Here is a 23,064-nt window from a genome sequence, read left to right as displayed (position 1 = left end):
AGTGAACTCCAGGAGTTGGTGATGGACAGGGAGGCCTGGAGTGCTGCAATTCATGGGGTGGCAAAGCGTCGGACATGACTGAGCGACTGAACTGAACTGAACTGAACAAGGATATATTGTACAGCACAGAGCATGTAGCTAATATTTTAAAACAACTTCATAGTATAATCTATAAAAATACTGAATCACTATGCTGTACATCTGAAATGAATGTAATATTGTATATCAATTACACTTCAGTAAAACTATACTTAACTTTTGCTCCAAGTGTCAGACACAAAGGTTCATGAGAAAGCTCATCCCTGTCTCGCTCCCCTCAAATGATCTTGTTATTCACGTCTGTCGGCAATCTCTTAATATTTAATATCACAGGAAGCAACAAGAGAAAGTAGTGACAGTACCATACAGAAACCTGTAAAGATTGTCATACAAGCAGGCAACTGGGCATTATCAGTTAATATTCTCAGACTTGTCTTCGGGTTCCTTGAGGTTAAGTTTATCCTGGGATCATGTTTTGGGCACCATATTTCTCCATTCTTCCAGGTGTAGCATGACACTGATGGAACCGCTGCAGCTGGTGTGTGTGGTGTGCCAGGCTCTGGACTAAATGATTCAAAGGCAATTATTTATCTTCATCCTGACATCACTATTGATACACACACTACCATCTTCCCACATGGACACCCACTGCTCCCTCTAACTCAGCTCTTCGCCAGGTTCGTGTTACAGGGGCACAAGGTCCCCACGTACTTACAAAAGGATCCCACTCTGCATAACATTCCATGGTGGACTGGAATACATATTATTTATCTATTCATCAGTTGATGGGTATTTGGGTTGGTTCTATTTTTTGGCTGTTATAAAAAATGTTGTTGAATATTCATGTACAAGCCTTTGTGGGGACATGTGTTTTCACTTCTCTTCAATATATACTCAGGAGCAGAATTGCTGGGTCATATGGAAATTCTGTTTAATTTTTTGAGGAACTGCCAAGCTGTTTTTCAAAGAGGCTACACCATTTTATATTTCCACCAGCCATGTGTAATGGTTTTAATCTTTCTACCTCCACAACAATGCTGATCTTTTTCTTCTGGTTCTAGACATCCTAGTGGGTGTGAAGTAGACTCTCATTGTGGTTTTGATTTGTATTTTTCTAATGATTGTATGTTGGGCATCTTTTCATGTGCTGCTTGTGCTAAGTTGCTTCAATTGTGCCCAACTCTTTGAGACCCCATGGACTGTAGACCACCAGACTCCTCTGTCCATGGAATTCTCTAGGCAAGAATACTGGAGTGGGTTGCCATGCCCTCCTCCAGGGGGATCTTCCCGACCCAGAGATCAAACCCATGTCTCTTACGTCTCCTGCATTGGCAAGTGGGTCCTTTACCACTAGCACCACCTGGGAAATATATGTGCTGCTTACGTATCATCTTTGGAGAAATGTCCATTCAAATTTTTTGTTTGTTTTCTATTGGTCTATATATTTATCTTTTTTTCTACTGAATTGTAAGAATTCTTTATATATGCTGGATATGAGTTCCTTTTTGCAAATATTTTCTCTTATTCCTTGGGTTGTCTTTTCACTTCCCTGAAGGCCTTGCTTGTGGTGCAGAAGTTTACACGTTGCTGTAACTCACCTATTTTGCTCTTTAGTTGTCTGTGCTTTGGTGTCATGGGTGGTAGCTGTCTGAAGTGAGGGAGCTGTTGGCAGCCATCTGCCACCAGGTAAATGAGGGGTGTCAGGAGGGAGTCAGCCCACGTGGAAAGAGAATGACAGTCACACCGTGAGAAATGCAGGCGAATGTGTGAGAGGTAGAACCATGAGGGGGAGACAGGCCTGGGCTCTGCCAGCACCAGCCTCTCAGGTCAGCACACCTGAGACCCACTGGATGTGATGGGGACTCACTGGGACTCTGGATACTTGTTCTCAGCTCTGCCTAGTTTCATCTGTTTGCTGGCAAAAAGACAAAGAAACAACAATGAAGAAAACAAGCAGTCTGACCAGTGTACCCAGTTTAGAGATGAGAAAAGAGAGGCTCCAAGAGGAGCAGGTCCTATTGAAGGACTAGTATTCTGACATGGCCTGTGTCCCAGCCTGGCCCCCTAGCCTCCCTGTGGGCAAAATCATCACAAAGAAGCAGACAAGCACCTTCACTTGCAAAGAGGTACACAGAGAGCTTCCTTTCAATAGCACACCGCATCAGCTGCCCTGACTTTCCAGCATGATAGAAATGAGCAATCAGTCAGCAGAGGCTTCGTCTTCAATCCTGGAGGGAGGCCAGGAGCCAACAAGAGGCAGCGCTCCGTGACCACCCTGGCTGGTCCAGTGGAATGGCTCAGAAAGGAAGAGCAGGCCCGCCATAACCAAGACGGCAAATCTCGAAGACAAACGTTGTAACACGAGCTCAGGAAACATCCAGGTGCAGACAGAACCTCAAGGTAGAGGGACAGTTGGTGACCGAACGGAAGCTGCCAAAGTCTCTATGGACCATGACTGGTCAAAACAGAGCAACACAAAACTCAATTTTATAAATTTTCTGGGTGGAAAACTAACATATCTACTGTTCCACATACAAACTCCAGAGTGAAATGGGACAAAAAAGCTTGACTGGTGGAGCTGGGATTGCAGTGTTGAAACACATTGTTTCAAAGGATGCTCTAGCTCATGTTTCAAAGAAAAAAAATAATGCATCCACAGAGCACCACTCCTGGGACGTCTCCCCATCTCTCTCTAAGTCAGGAACCTCCCTCAAATCTCACTAACCTAGGCTTCTAGGGTGGAGGCCACCACTGTCTCACCCCACAGGCTTCAGAACCAGAACACTCTACATATATAGCAGTACATCACCCTAAACGAAATAATGGATCTATATGTGATCATGAAAATGCAGATTCCCAGCAGCCAGTCTTGCCAAGAGAGAGGATACATTTATCCTAAAGGAAATAAAATGACTTACTACCCTGCTTCCATAAGTCACCATATCTGTGATTTCAATGTCTCATGGCAAAGAACAGGTGAAGTTAGCCAGAAGGGCACTGCCTCTGGAATCTGATAGAAAATATCTTAACTCACTCTCTTCTCAGATAAACACAGATGAGGATCTTGGCCATGAACTTAATTTCTCTTAGTGCACAAGTACCTCAGAACCTAAAACCCTCAGAAGATAAATCTATATGGTTCATGAGAGGCTAGAATCTTGAGCTGGCTGGTCCTGGGCCATCATTAGCCACCTAAACGTGGATTTTACAAGGCTCCCAAAAAGCAATCTTATTAAAAAAAATACTAAGTTTTAAACATAAAATGTGGCTAATGGCACAAACTGTAATATGTCATTAACTTACACCCTCAAAAATCCATCCACTCACTCATTTGTTCATTCACTCATCTATCTTGCCACCTTCACTGGGTATCTTCCAGACAGTGCTAAATGATGGTTAGGTAGGTAAAAAACACGATGACACAGTTCAAGGCAGGAAGAGTATAGTAGGGACAGGATTACACTGGAGACAGGCCATCTGCTGGACTACTAACAAAGCAGGCACCAAACACAAGGCCCTTGTTCTGTTTCTGGAACAGGTCCCTTCCCATCCAGGGTTCTACAGCCTGCTCCCCAGCCTGGTGGGCTGTAGATCAGCATCTGGGCTGATTTAAGCATCTCTTTCCTGAGGCCTTCCTCAGCCACATCGCTTCTCTATTCTTGATCACTTCACCTGCTTCACTTCCATAGCACTCTCATCATCTGTTCATGGATGCCAGCTCACTAGGTATTGTCAATCCTTACAGCACACTGAGCATCGGTGAGCAGCATTTTTCATTGAGGACAAAGAAAGGGAAGCAAGGATGTGACAGAAAAACAGAAAGAACTGCTAAATTTCAGAGAAACATTTCTTTGCTATAGAAGACATCTTTTTAAAAGACTGCTCTAAAGGTAACATATATATGAAAAACCTTGAACTTACAGCTCTTGTTGTAAAAAAGCATTTTCAATTTAGTGAAAATGCTAAGAAAGATGAGGACATTACATACTTCCCTGACCCCTCCTGTTCCCCTCCCAGTGATTTTCCTAAATTATATTACTATTTGTAAGGTTTATATTATCTATACTATGTGCTGCCACTGTAACTCACACAGACGGCTGATCTTTCTTATTTTTATATTTAAACAGATTTGAGGTGCACCATCCATCTTATAACAAGTGCGGAACTTTTATACACTTCTATTTTGGCTGGATGTCGACATTCAATGGTTTTATTCAAAACCCTTATTTGGAAGGGCTCACAGCAGCTAAGCTCTCTAATTTCTGGCACGCTTAAGAATATCTGTCCATTGTCTCTGTCTTTACACTGGTCAGTTTGGCTAAATAAGGAACTATTGGGACATCCATTGTTCCACTCAGAATCCACCAGGCTCCTTTCAGAGGGTGCGACTCGGCAGAGGCTGGCACAGCATGTTCTACCATGACTGATGCTTGTTACCTTTTCTGCCCCAATGCCAGATGGAGGGCAGCAAGGAAGTGAAGAAAATCACCACGACTCAGTCATTCCTTTTTCTTTGTTAGTTTTTCCTTTCATCAGCTCCTCCCTATCTCCTCCACCCCCGATGCTGTCAAGGACGTTTCTATTCTCTGTTTCTAAGTTAAAAAAAAATTCTTTTTAAGATCCCATAAATAAGTGGTACCAGAGAAGGCAATGGCACCCCACTCCAGTACTCTTGCCTGGAAAATCCCATGGATGGAGGAGCCTGGTAGGCTGCAGTCCATGGGGTCGCTAAGAGTCGGGCATGACATCGACATCACTTTCACTTTTCACTCTCACTTTTCACTCTCATGCATTGGAGAAGGAATGGCAACCCACTCCAGTGTTCTTGCCTGGAGAATCTCAAGGACGGGGGAGCCTGGTGGGCTGCCGTCTATGGGGTTGCACAGAGTCAGACACGAGTGAAGTGACTTGGCAGCAAATAAGTGGTACCATGCAGTTTTTGTCTTTCTCTGCCTGGCTTATTTCACTTAGCATAATGTGCTCCAGGTTCATCCATGTTCTCACAAATGGCAAGATTTGCTTCTTTCTCATGACTGAATAATATTCCTTTGTGTCTCTGTGTATATATATATATACAATCGGAGAAGGCAATGGCACCCCACTCCAGTACTCTTGCCTGGAGAATCGAGGAGCCTGGTAGGCTGCGGTCCATGGGGTTGCTAAGAGTCGGACATGACTGAGCGACTTCACTTTCACTTCTCACTTTCAGGAAATGGCAACCCACTCCAGTGTTCTTGCCTGGAGAATCCCAGGGACGGGGGAGCCTGATGGGCTACCGTCTATGGGGTCGCAGAGAGTCGGACACGACTGAAGCGACTTAGCAGCAGCAGCAGCAGTGCAAATGCTGTGAATAATGCTGCAATGAACATGAGAATACAGGTGTGTTTTTGAGAGCCTGTTTTCATTTCCTTTAGATATATATCCAGAAGTCGAATTACTGGCTATGTTAGTACTAGTTTTAATTTTTTGAGGAACCTCCATACTGTATTCCACAGTGGCTATACTGGTTTACATTCCAATCTACAGAGTAGGAGGGTCCCCTTTTCTCCACATCCTCACAGATACTTGCCCATATCTGCTGTGTTCTGGATGACAGTTAAGTGACAGGCGTGAGTGGTATCTCATCGTGCTTTTAATTCATCTTTCCCTGATCATTTTCAGTGTTGAGCACCTTTTCCTAAACAGGTTGGTCATCTGTATGTCTTGTTTGGAAAAATGTCTGTTCAGGGCCCCTGCTCCCATTTTTTTACTCAAACTGTTTGTTTCTTCGTTTTCTTTTCCTATTGAGTTGTATTACATATTTTGGATGTTGATCTCTTATCAGATATATGATTTGCAAATATTTTCTCCCGCTCTACAGGCTGCCTTTCCTTTTTGTTGATGGTTTCCTTTGCTGTGCAGAAACTGGTAGTCTATTGTAGTTCCACTTGTTCATTTTGACTTTTCCTGTCTTTGCTTCAGGTATCATATCCAAAAGACCATCACCAAGACCACCATCAAGGATTTTATGCCCTTTGCTTTTTTCAAGGAGTTTTATGGTTTTAAGTCTTATATGCAAGTCTTTAATCTGTTTTGAGTTGATTTTTTTGGTATAATGTAATACACAGATGACACCATCCTTCTGGCAGAAAGCGAAGAAGAACTAAAGAGTGTGTTGACGAAAGTGAAAGAGGAGAGTAAAAAAGTTGGCTTAAAGCTCAACATTCAGAAAACTATGATCATGGCATCTGGTCCCACCACTTTATGGCAAATAGATGGGGAAACAGTGGAAAGAGTGGCTGACTTTATTTTAGGGGCTCCAAAATCACTGCAGCCATGAAATTAAAAGATGCTTACTTCTTGGAAGAAAAGTTATGACCAAACTAGACAGCATATTAAAAAGCAGAGACATTACTTTGCCAACAAAAGTCCATCTAGTCAAAGCTATGGTTTTTCCAGTAGTCATGTATGGATTGAGAGTTGGACTATAAAGAAAGCTGACCACCGAAGAATTGATGCTTTTGAACTGTGATGTTGGAGAAGATTCTTGAGAGTCCCTTGGACTGCAAGGAGAGCCAACCAGCCTTTCCTAAAGGAAATCAGTCCTGAATATTCATTGGAAGGATTGATGCTGAAGCTGAAACTCCAATACCTTGGCCACCTGATGTGAAAACTGACTCATTGGAAAAGACCCTGATGCTGGGAAAGATTGAAGGCAGGAGGAGGGGATGACAGAGAATGAGATGGTTGGATGGCATCACAGACTCAATGGACATGAGTTTGAGTAAATTCCGGGAGTTGGCAATGAACAGAGAGGCCTGGTGTGCTACAGTCCATGGGGGTCGCAAAGAGTTGGACATGACTGAGCGACTGAACTCAATAATAAAATAAGGGTCTAGTTTTGGTCATTTTTTTAAAAGCTTAACTAAATGCAATAAGTTTGGTCTGGATATTTACACAGTTTTCTTTGACTGTCTACTTAATTTTCCCCCTTCTTTTCTAAAACTTTTTGTTAGGAAATCAAATCACAGTGGTACTTGGTTCCTTTTTGGCATTTCCTCCACCCTGTCCCTGTCCGATGAGGCCTATTTTGTGGCTTCTGAATTAGTCTCTGTGTCACTATCATTTTTACTTTTTTCTCCTCCAACTTTTTTCCCCTAAATTCTGCCGTCGTGGGCTTTGTTCTCTTCTGTCTCACTCAATCCTCTGAATCTTTCTTCTATGCTCAATTCTACTTAAGAGATCATGATGCCAGCATTTTCTTTGAGCACCTGGAAACTTACTTTTCTGAACTCTTGAGCTAATCTCTGAATCATCCACATTTTCCCATAATCTTGGCTTGTGTTCTTCTTTTTCTTTATTTTCATGTTTCTCTTATAATTCTTTTGTAGTCCTTAGTCACCCCTTAATGAGATCAGCTATTTATCAAAGAAGGAGTGTGCAGTAAACTGTTTGATTAGGCTGAGAAAATATAAGGCCTTGATTGAAATATGTCTGGAATATCTTCTCATCCATCTGGACTTCCTCTGTCCCGGGAACCTGCCTCCCTGGGTTTTTGGATCTACTGTAGGGCTGGCTAATAAGAAGGTGTTCACTGTGGCCCACCCACTGGGTGGGGATCCCAGACCTCCCTCTCCCTATTTGCCTGGGCCGAGTCCCTGAGCTGGGAGCCAGGTCACACCAGCACATAGGTGGCAGGTCACATGTGAACACCCAGTGGCACTGACCTGACTTCATCTGAGTGCAGAAAGTGCTCTTTTCCTTCTGCATTGGCTGTCCCTGCTCTACAGTACATGCTCAATAAACATCTGTTACAGGAATGAATACTGAGTCAACAAGTTAACCAGATGAAGAAACAATGCAGGGCAGGGCATGGAGAGCAAGCACAGCACACCAGGAGGCAGTCACAGGACAGTCTGCAAGTCAAGTCTGGAGGCATGAAGCTGGCACCCCCTGCTCCAGCAAGTGCGGTCCTAGATCCAGGCCAGGGCTGGGGATGTGCTGGCACTTCCCTCAGCTCCAGCAAATCTCTGGTGTAGGTGTGGCCTGGGGTCATGAATACAAATAAGGGAAGGCTTCCCACACTTCATCCTCATTCATGCCAGTTTTGTTCTGAAAGTTACTGCAGTCTTCATTCTTGGTTCCGTAGGTCTCTACCCCCAACAGGGTAATAGCTCCAGGGAGCAGAAGCCACCATGCAGTGATATGAGCACACGAGAGGTCAGGATGTCACCGGAGGTATGCCAGAGGTATAGACCTCCTCCAGGTGCACACACAGTCAGGCAGGTGGCAGCCTGGACACTCAGGGTCCGTCTGTGTGGACCCCTGGCAGGAGGGTAGCCGTTCCCTCTGCAGACCACCTCCTTTCGGCTCTGAAAAGCCCACCTGGGGCACAGTGCAGGGAGGCAGAGGGCACCCCAAATGACTGTGGCACAGGGAATGGAGGCTAAGCATCAGAATCAGAGCAGACAGATGGCAAAGGAAAAGGGCTCTTCCTTGACACCTGAGTTTGCTGCTTGAGATCCAGACACACTTAACCCGAGACACTCTTAAACAGCTCTCAAAGCCTCCACTCAGGGCTCAGCATGACAGCGGCAATCTCTGCCTCCAGGGAGCCACTTTTCGCCCTTCTCTCAACCTCTGCACATCCACTCTGCCCTTGCAGGGGACTCCCACCTATCCTCTGTGTTAAGGGGCTAGGGAATATTCTAGACACACCCCAGGATGCACGGACAACTCGAGAGCAGACGGTCAGTCTCACACCACCATCTGCCACTTACTCAGGTCTGGGTGCCTGCATCCTACAATCGCTGCTGCTGCTGCTTCACACCCGCCCTGCTCTGTGTCTTAAATCAAATCCAAGAAGGAAGGAGCTGTCTCTTTGAGTCTGTAAACTCTCCTACTAAATAATTTTAATGCGTTATTTGTAAAGTGTGACAATAAACACGAGAGGAACTCAAATACACTGTGTTATCTGTGGTCCTTGAGAAAATCCTGATAGACACAGTTACATTAATGACAATAAAAAAAAAATGAAATAGGTACCAGATCAATGATGTGAGCTCTCGTGCCTGAGTAAAACACAAAAAGGGGGAAATATATCCCCTGCCCCCTGAATGTTTGCAATCCTAGTAGAGAGAGAGCGGGAAAGATGGCGATTGACGCTATTAAAATGTTTTAGCTCCAACAAACTGTTTTCACATGCTTTAATACAAATGTGTCTGACAGTGACCTTGAAGGATATTATCTTCATTTTACATATAAAAAAACCAAGGTTAGAGAAGTACACTTTAAAAAATTAGAGAATGCTGCAAAATTAAACAGTCAAGGTCAATATTGAAATGAAGTAGACAGTGCCTTGGTTTTGTCCTCTGCCACAGAATCCAGGATCATAATTAAAATTATTTTATCTTAAATGTCCATTAAAACATGAATGGATAAAGAAGATGTGAGATATATATATATATATATATACACACACACATATACATATAATGAAATACTACTCAGTCATAAAAAAGAATGAAATAATACTATTTGCAGCAACATGGATGAACCTAGAGATTATCATACTATGTGAAGTAAGCCAGACAAAGACAAGTATCATGTGATATTGCTTATATGTGGAATTTGAAAAAAAAGATACAAATGAACTTATTTACAAAACAGAAATAGATTCACAGACACAGAAAATAAATTATGGTTACCAAAGGGGAAGGTGGGGTAAAGGGATAAATTAGGAGTTTGGAAATAACATATACAGACGACTATATATACAACAAACAACAAGAACCTACTGTTAGAGCACAGGGCGCTATACTCAATTATCTTGTAACAATCTAAGGGAAAAGAATATAAAAAAGAATATCTATCTAGCTATATAACTGAATCACTTTGCTGTATACCTGAAACTAACACATTATAAATCGACTATACTTCAATAAAAAATTATTTCATCCTGTTGCTTCTCTACTGACTTCCCAGTCATGCCAGAGATATAGTGAAGGTATACAATCAAAAAGGAAGAGAAACACTTACTGAGTATGTCCTGTGTGTGGCACTGTGCCAGGTACCACCATAGGTAATTCACATGGTCATCACCATCACTCAGCAGCAGCACCACTGTCTCACACATGAGGAACATGAGTGAGCAAACAATGTGAATATCGTCTACTGTATCGTCCTGCAAAGCCAGGAGAGTGTGATGGGCAGGATCTTGGATGTTATCATAAAGGTACAGTAACCAAGGCAGTATGATACTGACATAATGAGACAAATGGATCAATGGATCAGAATAAAGAGACAAGAAATATATCCTCTCTTACACGACCATTTGATTTTTGACAAAGCCACCACAACAGTTTAGCATGGATAGGATGGTCTTTTGGACAAATGGTGCTAGAAAACACTGGATATCCATATGGAAAAAGATGAACCTCAAACCCTACCTCACCCCATATGCAAAAATTAATTGAAGCTGAATCACAACCTCAGTAAAGTTAACTACAGAACTTCAAGAAGTAGAATATCTTCATGACTTACAGTAGGCAAAAGTTTTTTTAGGACATGGAAAGCAATGATATATATAACTGATAAATGACAAGTTATTAATAACTTCATAGACATTTTAAAATTCTGCTTAAAGTCACAACTACAACTCAGTAATATGAAGACAAACCACCCGGTGAAAAGTGAAGCAAAGAGCTGGCCAGGCACTTCAACATCATTAGTCACCAGGGAGATGCAAATTAAAACTTCAATGATACACCACTGCACACCCACTGGGATGCCTTAACGGAAATAAGGCTGGCAGTACCAAATGTTGGCAAGGATGCAGAGCAACCAGAACCCTAAAGCCTCATGGGTAGGGGTATGAAAATGGTCTAGCAGTCTTTTACAGGCCTGCCCCACGACCCATTTATTCCATTCCTAGGTATTAACCTAAGAGAAACAAAAGCATCAGTCCACAAAAAGCCTTGCATCAAAATGTTCACAGCTGCCTTATTCATAAGAGTCCCAAACTAGGAACAGCCTAGCACTTCAGTAACAAGAAAGTAGCCAAACAAGCCCTGGCACCGTGAGACAATGAAAGAGAGACAAGAAGGAAGAGGGACAAGCTGCTGATAAAGCAACAATACAAATGAATCGCAGAAACCCCACACTGTGTGGAGTACCTACCACCTGATTCCTTTCATAAAAGTTCTAAAACAGGAAATTTAATATATAATGGAGAAATCAAAAAAGCAGCTGCCTGGGGTGAGCTGGAGGCAGGGTCTGAGAAAATTTTCAGGCATAACCCTTCCGTATTTTGATGGGGATGTGGATTTTCACAGATGCGTGTTTGCTGAGACTCAGCTGAAAAGTATTCTTATTGTCTGTGTATTCCATTTTATTTCCCCAAAAAAGGGAAAAGAAAAAGCGGAGCTGGTAGGCTCACAATCTAGACTGCCCCCCTCCATCCAGCCTGAACCAAAGGTACTTCAGGCATCCTGCCCTCTCACCCACTGGCCACACCAGACAGACAATGTTGGGCAGCCAGACAAACATATGGGGGCTCAGGGTACAGGCCCTGAAACAAAACCTAAAGTGCCTGAAGGTGTTGTAAGTAACCCACAGGAAGGCATAAGTAGTCCCTTGACCTCTAGACGGGCACACCTCCATGATACTTTTTAAAAATTTTGGCCAGATACATATACAATTTACCTTTTCAACCACTTTTAAACATACAGTTTGTGACTTCCCTGGAAGCTCAGCAGTAAAGAACCTGCCTGCCAATGCAGCAGATGCTGGTTCAATCCCTGGGTTGGGAAGATCCCCTGGAGAAGGAAATGGTATCCTTGCCTGGAGAATCCCATAAGCAGAGGAGCCGGGCAGAAAAAGAGACAAATATGACTTGGTGTCTAAACAACAACATCAACACAGTGTACAACTCAGTGGCATTAAGTATACTGATACTGCCCTGCAACCATTACCACCATCCATCTCCAGAACTTTTTCATCTTCCCAAACTGAAACTCTATACCTCAAAAAAACATGTCCCCTTTCTCCCCTCCCTCAGTGCCTGGTATCTACCATCCACTTCCTGTCTCAATAAATGTGACTATTCTAGGCACCTCACCAAGTGCAATTAAGGCAGTATTTGTCCTATATGCCTGGCTTATTTCACTGAGCACTGTGTCTTCAAGATTCATCCATGTTCTAACAAGTGTCAGAACTTCATTCCTTTTTAAGGTTAATATCTCATTTGATATTATTTCATTTGCTAACAAAGGCCCATATAATCAAAGCTATGGTTTTTTCCAGTAGTCATGTACAGACGTGAGAGGTAGACCATAAAAAAAGGCTGAATGCCGAAGAAATGATGTTTTCGAACTGTGGTGCTGGAGAAGACTCTTGAGAATTCCTTGACAGAAAGGAGATCAAACCAGTTAATCCTAAGGGAAATCAACCCCGAATATTCACTGGAAGGACTGATGCTGAAGCTGAAGCTCCAATACTTTGGCCACCTGATGCAAAGAGCCGACACATTAGAAAACACTCTGATGTTGGGCAAGATTGAGGACAGGAGGAGAAGGGGGCGACAGAGGATGAGGTGGCTTGGATGGCATCACCAATACAATGGACATGAGTTTGAGCAAACTCTGGGAGATAGTGAAGGACAGGGACGCCCGGTATGCTGCAGTCCATGGGGTCACAAAGAGTTGGACACGAATGAGTAACTGAACAACAACTCCTTTGATGCTAATACCACATTTTGTTTATCTGTTCATCTGTCAGTGGACACTTGGGTTGTTTCCAGCTTTTGCCTACTGTGAATAATGCTGCTATGAATACGGGTGTCCAAATATCTTTTAGAGTCCCTGCTTTTTACTTCTTTTAGGTACATACCCAGAAGGAGGATTGTTGATCATATGGTAAATCTATTTTTATTTTTTGAGGAACCACTGTATTATATTCCATAGTGGCTGTACCATTTTATACTCCCACCTGCAGTACACAAGAGCCACATCTTGGCGCCAACACATGTTACTTTCTGGGTTAATTTTTGGTGGTGGGGTGGAGGGTGGGGGGAGGGGAACGATAGCCCTTCTAATCAAGGTAAGGTAACATTCTTAATACCTTTTAAAAAAGAAGAAATTCTAGGCTCCTTTCCCATAGGAAAATAAAGATGGTTTATTTACAACATAATTTCCCAACAGGTCCAGAGGCTCACAGTTGGGAACTGAGGCAGAGAAGAAGGCCCAGGGGATAAAAGAGGGGCATATCCTCAAATTGCCAGACTCTGAAGAGTCCCCTGCACATGTGCACACAAGGCTTGGCCAATGTTTATTTAATGCAAGTGTGTGTATAATTTCTAGTTGTTAGAAACCAAAGCAAGTTCTTTATGTTTAAGTGTTAAAGTTAATAAACAGAAAATATTTATAAAAGAAACAATTTCCATTTGGAAAAGTCTTTATTCAGGTTTAATGGCTTCAGAAACACTCCCCCAAATGGGAATAAAACTGCAGTAAATTTTGTCCTTCCTATTTTAACTCCAAAATTATACAAAAATATATATTCTGAGCACTGAAACCCCAATTCTTAGGAAATATTTATGCAAATTAAGCAATAAAACATACTTGCTGCTAAGTCACTTCTGTCGTGTCTGACTGTGCGACCCCATAGACGGAAGCCCACCAGGCTCCCCTGTCCCCGGGATTCTCCAGGCAAGAACACTGGAGTGGGTTGCCATTTCCTTCTCCAATGCATAAAAGTGAAAAGTGAAAGGGAAATTGCTCAGTCGTGTCCGACTCTTAGCGACCCCACGGACTATAGCCTACCAGGCTCCTCCATCCATGGGATTTTCCAGGCAAGAGTACTGGAGTGGGGTGCCATTGCCTTCTCCAAAAACATACTTAAGTCAATATAAAATGTTATACTTAAAAATTTCTTGACATTTTAGGAAGTAGGCCAGATTTAAATATCCTCAGAATTCCAGAGATACTAGAAATTATCAAATTTCTCAATTCTGTATTTTGAGTAAATAAAATAGCCCATCACAAGGAATATTTTAACCTGCATTCTAAGTGAATTTAGTTGGAAATTTAGAAGTTTGAGATCAATCACAAATGCAGGAACAGTGAGTTCAGTGTTCACAAAGCATGAAGAAAATTACACTAGAAACTGCCACACTGCTTTCAAGGGGGACCCCAAACTCACCCCCATCCAGGGCCCCGTGTTCTTTGGGATCTTACAAATGAAACAGCAAGACCATGGTGTAGGGAGGAAGGACTTCATTTTAGCTGCTGGTAAACTGACTGTAATGCTTTTTCTCTGACTTGACTGTAAGGAGTATTCGGCCCTTACAAGAGCCATTCTCTTTATCTTTGTTATTTAGCAGAGCTGTGATTCTAACAGCTTCATGTGTCCCCAAAGCAGCCAAAAATACAAACAAGAGTCAGGGGCATTTCTGTCCTCTGGATTAAAATGAAGTCTAACAGATACAAGGATACTGGCCACAGCAAAGAGGTTCAAGTTCATAGTGTGGCTTTGCCAGCTGCCCAACAGAATGAAAGCAGAAGAGGACAGGTTGGGGACTCTAGAGATTAGTGCTGCTGGAAAGAGAGACAGCAGGATGGTGGCTGAGACCAGGCCTCCTCCTGCTGATACCTGAAGCCTCAGGGTGTTCACAAACCCACCATCTAATACAGGCACCACAGACGACACCAGCACAAAGCAAAGCATGCAAGAGAAAAACTCTGTTTCTACTTACACATCTGACCCAGGAGGATGAAAGACATATGACGTATCTATATTGCATGGACACAAATTCAGGCAGCATCCTAAGAGGGTAACTGCAAATGAGACAGAGGTGGGAATATATGGATGAGTAAGAATCTTCTTGAATCATGAGATGCTGGCAAGAGAATGGAGTGAGATCACCGCACAGTGTGAGTAGGCCTTGTCGGTACAGGGTACAGACTGGTCCTTAGAGGGTGAAACCTCCGCCCAGAGTTTCACACCTTGATGCAGGCACCCATAAGAGAAAAAACACGAAATATTACACAAGGTCCACCATCATGTTCACCTGCCAGGAAGATAACTGTCTGACATGAAATAAAACAACTGCTACAGAGTTTTGACATTCCTCTACACCTTCTGATGGTTTTACCCTGAATGAAAATGAGCAAGGTTCAAAGTATAGAAAAAAACAAGGAAAAATCTATGGCTGCCAGATGAAAAACAGACATCTGGTTAAAAATGAATTTCAGATAAACAATAAATGTTTTTAATAAGTTTGTAATATTTGGGATAAAAATAGGCAGCTTATATTTCTATTTGCTATACCTGGCAAGTAAAAAGGAAGTATAAACTTGTTTGCTCTTCCTGAAACCCTCTCTACTGGTTACCAAATACAATGGTCAAGCAATATGGAACAAGACAAAATGTCACTGGTTTTCACTGCAAACAGTAAGCCAGAGGCAGTCACAGCTGGATATGTTGGACAGGAAATGCAATTACTGTTTCATTATTTTTTAAATTATAGCTTCCTCTTTGTTCTCCAAAACTGCCCTATTTTTGGATCTAGATTTAAATATTTAATTATTATATATATATATATATATATGTATATACATGGATTGAGATGACCAACTCAATACTTCTCTCATGATTGAGCTACTGCAAAACCAAAAAAATAAATAAATAAAACTTTTTTTTTCCTCCCTGAAACTCAGCACTGTTTTATAATCTGCCTTTTATTCAACATACATATTTAAGGCAAACTCCAAAGGTGGTATTTGGTGCTGAAATGTTTAAATATTCTAATGCAGAACTGTGGTACAGATGCTGTCTTTCACTATTCTCTCTGGAACAGAACCTAGAAGAGGTAACTTGTATAACTTAATCACTTTTCAGTTCTTCTGAAGTATTTTGTTTTTCTTTCCTACACTTTTCATGAATTTAAACCACTTTAAATTGAGAATACCTAAAAAAATATTTGCAATGCAATGTTAAACTCATGATTTCTTTCATAAAGAGGCTTACTAAGAACACTGTGAACTGATTTTATGAGGCCACCACAACCATAATAACAGAACCTGTCAAAGACATCACAAAAGAAGTACCCACCTTCCTCATTCCCTCATTAACAGGGACCATGTGGGCTTCCCATTTAAGAGTCACATGGTCATATAAACTGCCTCAGAAAAACATTTGACAAAATCCAACATACACACAAGATAAAATATTCAGCAACTAGGAATTCAAAGGATCTTTCTCACACTGATTAAGGGCATCTGGAACAAGAAAGGATGTCCACTTTCACCATTGCTATTCAACACAATATTAGTTTTAGCAAGTAGAATAAGGTGTGAAAAGAAAATAAAAGGCATATATTAACAGGTTGAAAAAGAAATAATGTTCTTTACAGATAATGAAATAGTCTACAAAGAAAATCCTAAGGAATCTATAGAAAACCTCCTAGAACTCAATGAATTCAGTAAGGTCACATGATAAGAGATCAATATTCAAAAATCTACATACTAGCAAAGCACATGTGGAAAGTGGAAAAACACAATATGATTTATAATCATTCAGATAAAATTAAGTGCTTAGGCATCAACTGAACAAAACATGTATGGGATACATATTGAAATCTGTGAAATGATGAAAGAAATCAAAGAAGATCAAAATAAATGGAGAGACAAACCATCTTCATGGGTTATAAGGCTCAATGTAGTAAAGATGTCAATTCTATCCAAATTCCTACTGGAAATCCCAGCAAGCTGTTTTGTTTTGTTTTGTTTTATTTTAATTGGAGGCTAATTACTTTACAATATTGTGGTTGTTTTCGCCCTACATTCACATGAATCAGCCATGGGTGTACATGTGTTCCCCATCCTGACCCTTCCTCCCACCTCCTTCCCCATCCCATCCCTCAGGGTCATCCCAGTGCACCAGATCTGAGCACCCTGTCTCATGCATTGAAGCTGGACTGGCGATCTATTTCACATATAATACATGTTTCAATGTTATTCTCTCAAATCATCCAAGCTGTTTTTAATAGACATGATTATTCTAAAATGTTTATGGAAAAGCAAAGGGACTGGAACAGCTAAAATAATTTTGAAAAAGAATGGGATGTGAGACATTGCTGTACTTGAGACTAGGGCTTACCATAATGCTGCAGTAATTGAAGCAGTGAAATATTAGCAAGAGGCAGACAAGTAGATCAGTGAGCAGAAGTAAAAACAAAACAGAAACAGACCCACATAAGAACAGCCAACTGATTCTGACAACGGTGAAAAAACAATTCAATGGAGGAAGGCTCATCTTTTCAACCAGGAGTGCTGGGCCAGTTGGACATGCACAGGCAGAACACCGAAATTCCATCGAGACATCACACCTGAACAAATTAGCTCAAACGGATCAAATACACAAATGGAAAATGTAAAACTATAAAATTTTAGAAGAATCAGAGGAAATCTTCAGGAGCTAGCCTAGGTGAAAAGTTCTTAGACATGGTATCAATCAGATCAGATCAGATCAGATCAGTCGCTCAGTCGTGTCCAACTCTTTGCGACCCCATGAATTGCAGCACGCCAGGCCTCCCTGTCCATCACCAACTCCCGGAGTTCACTCAGACTCACGTTCATCGAGTCAGTGATGCCATCCAGCCATCTCATCCTCTGTCGTCCCCTTCTCCTCCTGCCCCTAATCCCTCCCAGCATCAGGGTCTTTTCCAATGAGTCAACTCTTCACATGAGGTGGCCAAAGTACTGGAGTTTCAGCTTTAGCATCATTCCTTCCAAAGAAATCCCAGGGCTGATCTCCTTCAGAATGGACTGGTTGGATCTCCTTGCAGTCCAAGGGACTCTCAAGAGTCTTCTCCAACACCACAGTTCAAAAGCATCAATTCTTCGGCGCTCAGCCTGCTTCAAGGTCCAACTCTCACATCCATACATGACCACAGGAAAAACCATAGCCTTGACTAGATGAACCTTTGTTGGCAAAGTAATGTCTCTGCTTTTGAATATGCTATCTAGGTTGGTCATAACTTTCCTTCCAAGGAGTAAGCATCTTTTAATTTCATGGCTGCAGTCACCATCTGTAGTGATTTTGGAGCCCAGAAAAAGAAAGTCTGACACTGTTTCCACTGTTTCCCCATCTATTTCCCATGAAGTGGTGGGACCAGATGCCATGATCTTCGTTTTCTGAATGTTGAGCTTTAAGCCAACTTTTTCACTCTCCACTTTCACTTTCATCAAGAGGCTTTTGAGTTCCTCTTCACTTTCTGCCATGAGGGTGATGTCATCTGCATATCTGAGGTTATTGATATTTCTCTGGGCAATCTTGATTCCAGCTTGTGTTTCTTCCAGTCCAGCGTTTCTCATGATGTACTCTGCATAGAAGTTAAATAAACAGGGTGACAATATACAGCCTTGACATACTCCTTTTCCTATTTGGAACCAGTCTGTTGTTCCATGTCCAGTTCTAACTGTTGCTTCCTGACCTGCATACAAATTTCTCAAGAGGCAGATCAGGTGGTCTGGTATTCCCATCTCTTTCAGAATTTTCCACAGTTGACTGTGATCCACACAGTCAAAGGCTTTGGCACAGTCAATAAACCAGAAATAGCTAAAAAGAATAAACTGGACTTCAAACTTAAAAACACAAACAGAAACAACACTTTCTGATTGGCAGAAAACCCTTTAGAAGAGCTCAAGTATCACTACCTCAGCCAACCAGCACACCCCCAGGGTCATACCAGGCCCTGGTTCCACCTGCACACCGTGCTCTGTCTCACATCCGTCCACTGCACACCACTGACCAGATGCCAAAGCCAGGCCTCTCTCCACCTCCATCACATGAGCCGAAACGGTCCTCAACTGTCTCCAGGGCCCACAGGGCTGCAAGACCTCAGTGACCCCGAGGACCCCCTCCATTGCTCCGCAGTGATTCTGAGGACCATCCCACCCTGTTCCTCGGTGATCCTAAGGACCCTCCCCCAATTTGGAGAGCCCCCACCATCCTAATTGATCTCTAGGATCCTCTCTTAGAATCAAATTCCCAAATCCTTCACAATCCATTTAATAATCAGAGAGACATTTGTCAGATTCACTTCTGATCATGATCCTGACGGAATCCTTTGAGATCCCACAACATTAGAGCAGATCTCATGGATCAAGTGATCCCACACTTGATTTGGGGCGGGAGCTGCGTGACGCTGGGTGTGCTGTCCTCCCAGCAGGTGTCCATGTGCTCCCAGGGCAAGGCTGGTGGGCACTCAGGCCCCCTCTAGCTTGAGCATGGCTTTAAGCACAATGTAGAAGCCAGCCGCATCCCCCTCCTCTCCTCCCCCTGGCTAGCAGCGGTGACTGTGCTGCTCCCCGTAGTGGGCGGATGCTGGTCTGGGCACTGGATGTCCCTCCATGCAGTGACAAAGTCACTCGGCAGTGGCTGCTTTGGTGAGCAGGCCTTCTCTTTCATGTGCTGTTCCTTCTGCCATCGCTGGTAGCAGGTCTGCCAGCACATTGAGGGTTCCTGGACCAAAGAACAGAGTGACCAACAGGATGAGGGTTCAGAGGGATTTCACCTTGAACTCTGAAGGGAACACACCATTATCTGAGGCTCTGAAACAGTGGAGTCAAACATGACCCCAAAGACATCCCATGCCTGAAGGCGGCGCTGGCCTCTGCTCAGCACAGGCACGAAGTGTGTCAGCGGCACTGACATCCCTCACAGATGCCGTGGGCCAGGGAACTTACCAGCACCAGTCACCACGATGGTATTCCAAAGCGGTAAGCACACGTGAATTTGAAATTGAGGGTAACGGCTGGAGGAAAAGGCCAAGGAAGACGCTCCAGCCTCCCTACGTCTCCACAGCTCTGGCCACTGCCACCTGGTTTCCCGCCACCAGAGTGAGGAACTGGTGTGTCTCCTGCAGGATTCCTGGGAGGAACAAGAGCGCCCACATCCCTGATAAAAACTGACTTGGGATCACCTACTGTGACATGTAAACTCTCACATCAGGGCTGGAATCCTTACATACTAAATTGCTTCTCTGGGAGTGATATGATTTGTATCACTTACACAGATAAAAAATGATAAGTGACACAGGAAGATGTTTTATTTACTTAAAAAAAAAAACAATTTAGGGGTTATTTTGTTGTTTTATGTTTATAGCTCTTTAACTTGGTCCAAACTGACCTAAACAATTTACACAAAATGAAAATCTCTTTTGATAATAAAACCAACTAATTTTGACTGATAGTCCCCATTGAAGATTTCAAGGTACGGGTGGCAGTTTCTGAAATAATTTTATAGAATATTAGAAAGTCACAGCACAAAGCTCACCCTACTAACAATAAAAATCTGTTTTTTATTAGAATCATCAAAGGTAATTTTGGAGGTAATCAAGCTTCCTTTAATGACAGACATACCATGAAGTTAACTATACTATTTCTTGGTCTATTTATTTCTTCCTATCATACACATCAATAATTTTGGAAAATATGCTTTTGAGGTTAACTCTAAGGTTTCAGAAAATACCACACACCAACAGGAAAGGTTAAAATCTACAGTACTGCCAAATGTTCTCGAAGATTTATTTTTTATTTTTATTTTTTCAAATTTATTTATTTATTTTTATTTAAAAAAATTTTTTTAATTTTATTTTATTTTTAAACTTTACATAATTGTATTAGTTTTGCCAAATATCAAAATGAATCCATCACAGGTATACATGTGCTCCCCATCCTGTCACATGACTGGATGGACTACATCCCATTACCTGAATTTTCTAAAATAACTTTTTAGAATCGGTGTGAACTAGCACATCAATGAATACCCAAATGACAGGCCTATGATGGTTTCACCCTAGTGGGACCACTGCTCCTGTGGCTGGAGAGGTGCACCATCACCTGTGCAAGAAGGAGGCTGCAAAGGCTGCCCTCTGCCAAGACCAAAGGAGCCAGTTGTCCAGACAAATCTGTTAAGAGTCACTGTACAATAAAATACCACCTTTCAATTACCTGCTTGATAAACAGGGGAGGGGGCTGCACTGTAGCGGAATACCACGGGGTTTGTGGCCAGAAGATACAGGCCAGACCCCCTTTTCTTATTAGTCAAGTTGAGACCCTGGACCAGTACTTAACTTGAACCTTTGTTTCATCATCTGTGATAAGAGGGTAGCCCTGTCTCTGATCCCCAACCTCAGAGGGTGTGGATGTGATGCTGATCGAAGCCTGAGTTAAGTCACGAGGTACCCAGGACATGACACGTGCGTGGCGGGTTTCCTTAGCCCCAGGGCCATCCTGAGACACAGCTTAATATAAGATGCAGCTTCTGCAGCACATGTAACAAGCAGTGATGGCATGGTGGGCCTACTCAGCCTCTGCCTACCCTGGGGAGTAGGAAGATGTGATTTAGTCCCTCACCCCCCACCCAGAGTGGGTTTATCAGGGCAGGACATGTCCTATTGGTAGATGACATCAGCTGAGCACAGTGAGAAAAAGTTATGTGAGCTACACAGCAGACAGTGGGATAGAAACCCCTCATTTAAATGCAGAATCCACCTCTATAAAGACCAGTTCTCCTCTTGTCAGCTGTCTGAGTGTAACTGCTGACTAAAGTGCCTTTGGATCCTTACCTGAACTCATGTCAATCCAATAAGTCCCATATTGCCACTGGGGTTTATTCTCTCTGCCTGGGAAACTTTAGTCTGGCCTCTACCTGCTGGGGAAGCCAAAGGGTCTCCTGAACTGAAGCTCCGCAGCCCCGTGACCCAGCACCTGCACTCCCAGGTGTGCTCGCAACAGACATTGCAGCCAAATGTCCAGCAAAGACATGTTCCAGGACAGCCCTCTGCTCCCAAGATCCTACCCTGCAAACCACCCCGACACCTGTCAGCAGGCAATGTCGCCTATTCACACAGCACTGGGAATGAACGAGAGCCAATGAAGCATGGGGACCTGCACAGACCTCACAAACACCCTGAGGAGCCAAAGGAGCCGGAGAAGAGCATGTGCTATGGGATCTCGCAGACAAGAAGTGCAAGAGGCCAGGCAGGTATGCGGCATGAGACACGGGGACAGCAGTGGCCGGGTGCCAGTGTGATCACAGGGGTGTCAGTCTGTGTGCGCTTATGTACCTTTCTGAATGAGGCTGCGCTTGCACAAAAAGCTTAGGTCAGGAGGAAGGGACGGTTCTCTCATCCACGTCCAGGACTTGGTTTTGTCAGGCAGGCAAGAGGACAGATGGTCCTCAGCCAGCAGGGAAGGCATGTCCCCAGGGACCCACTGCACCACCACTCCCCCACCCTCTAAGTCTTCAGCAGAGACTGTGCCGTGAGGAGGGGTGTGGGGAGTGGGGAGCGAGAGGACTCCACAGGCCAGGAATTAAGACTATTTAACCAGATTGCAAGTGCACTCTGTATTCTGACAAGATTCGTGACTCTCTCCAAATTTACAGCAACTCACCTGTGATCTCGTCAAAACTGTGACAAAACCCTGACCTACTTAGTGCTGGGAAAGTGCCTGGAAATGACATCGCCACTTCCCTATTTAAAGCATGTCTCTCCTGACTGAAGCAAGAACAGAATAGAAGAAAATTCCCAATTCACCACAATCTGAAAGATGGATTTACCTTTAGCACCTGCCCCCGAAGATCCCAAAGGATAATGCAACATGCACTGCAATGAAAGCTCCTGGGACCCACAGGAGAGGGCTGAGATGCTGCCAGGTGTGTGACCAACCTCACACTTCAGCGGTGCAGACCTCAGTCCTCACTCAACGAGGGAAACGAGTAAAGGAAGGCCAATCAGGCCTGGCCGCCCTGCTCTGTCCACCCTCCCCAGGATCGCCCTCCTGACAGCCCTAGAAAAATGCCCTGCACACATGGAAGCCAATCTCACCCATCTCCTGGGGGATTTCTCTTGGATGCTTCCATCTTCCACATGACAAGAATTTTTAAAATGGTTTCCTCGAAAATAAAAATTACAACTGAGCCTTCATTAATCTGGTCTCTTTAAAACACGTTCTGACAGTAATTTTTTCTACCTGTTCT

The 23,064-nt window shown here is 43.1% G+C and overlaps 1 protein-coding gene across 2 annotated transcripts in view; it reads right to left on the bottom strand.

The window, feature by feature from the left end:
- Positions 1-23,064, bottom strand: part of OTUD7A (OTU deubiquitinase 7A) — a 388,133-nt gene that overhangs the window by 342,089 nt on the left and 22,980 nt on the right. The window lies entirely within an intron of this gene.

Source organism: Bos indicus, chromosome 21 (assembly GCF_029378745.1).
Source record: "Bos indicus isolate NIAB-ARS_2022 breed Sahiwal x Tharparkar chromosome 21, NIAB-ARS_B.indTharparkar_mat_pri_1.0, whole genome shotgun sequence".
Taxonomy (NCBI): Eukaryota; Metazoa; Chordata; class Mammalia; order Artiodactyla; family Bovidae; genus Bos; species Bos indicus.
Note: the sequence above shows the minus strand (reverse complement) of the source record. Positions and strands in the feature narration are given on the sequence as shown.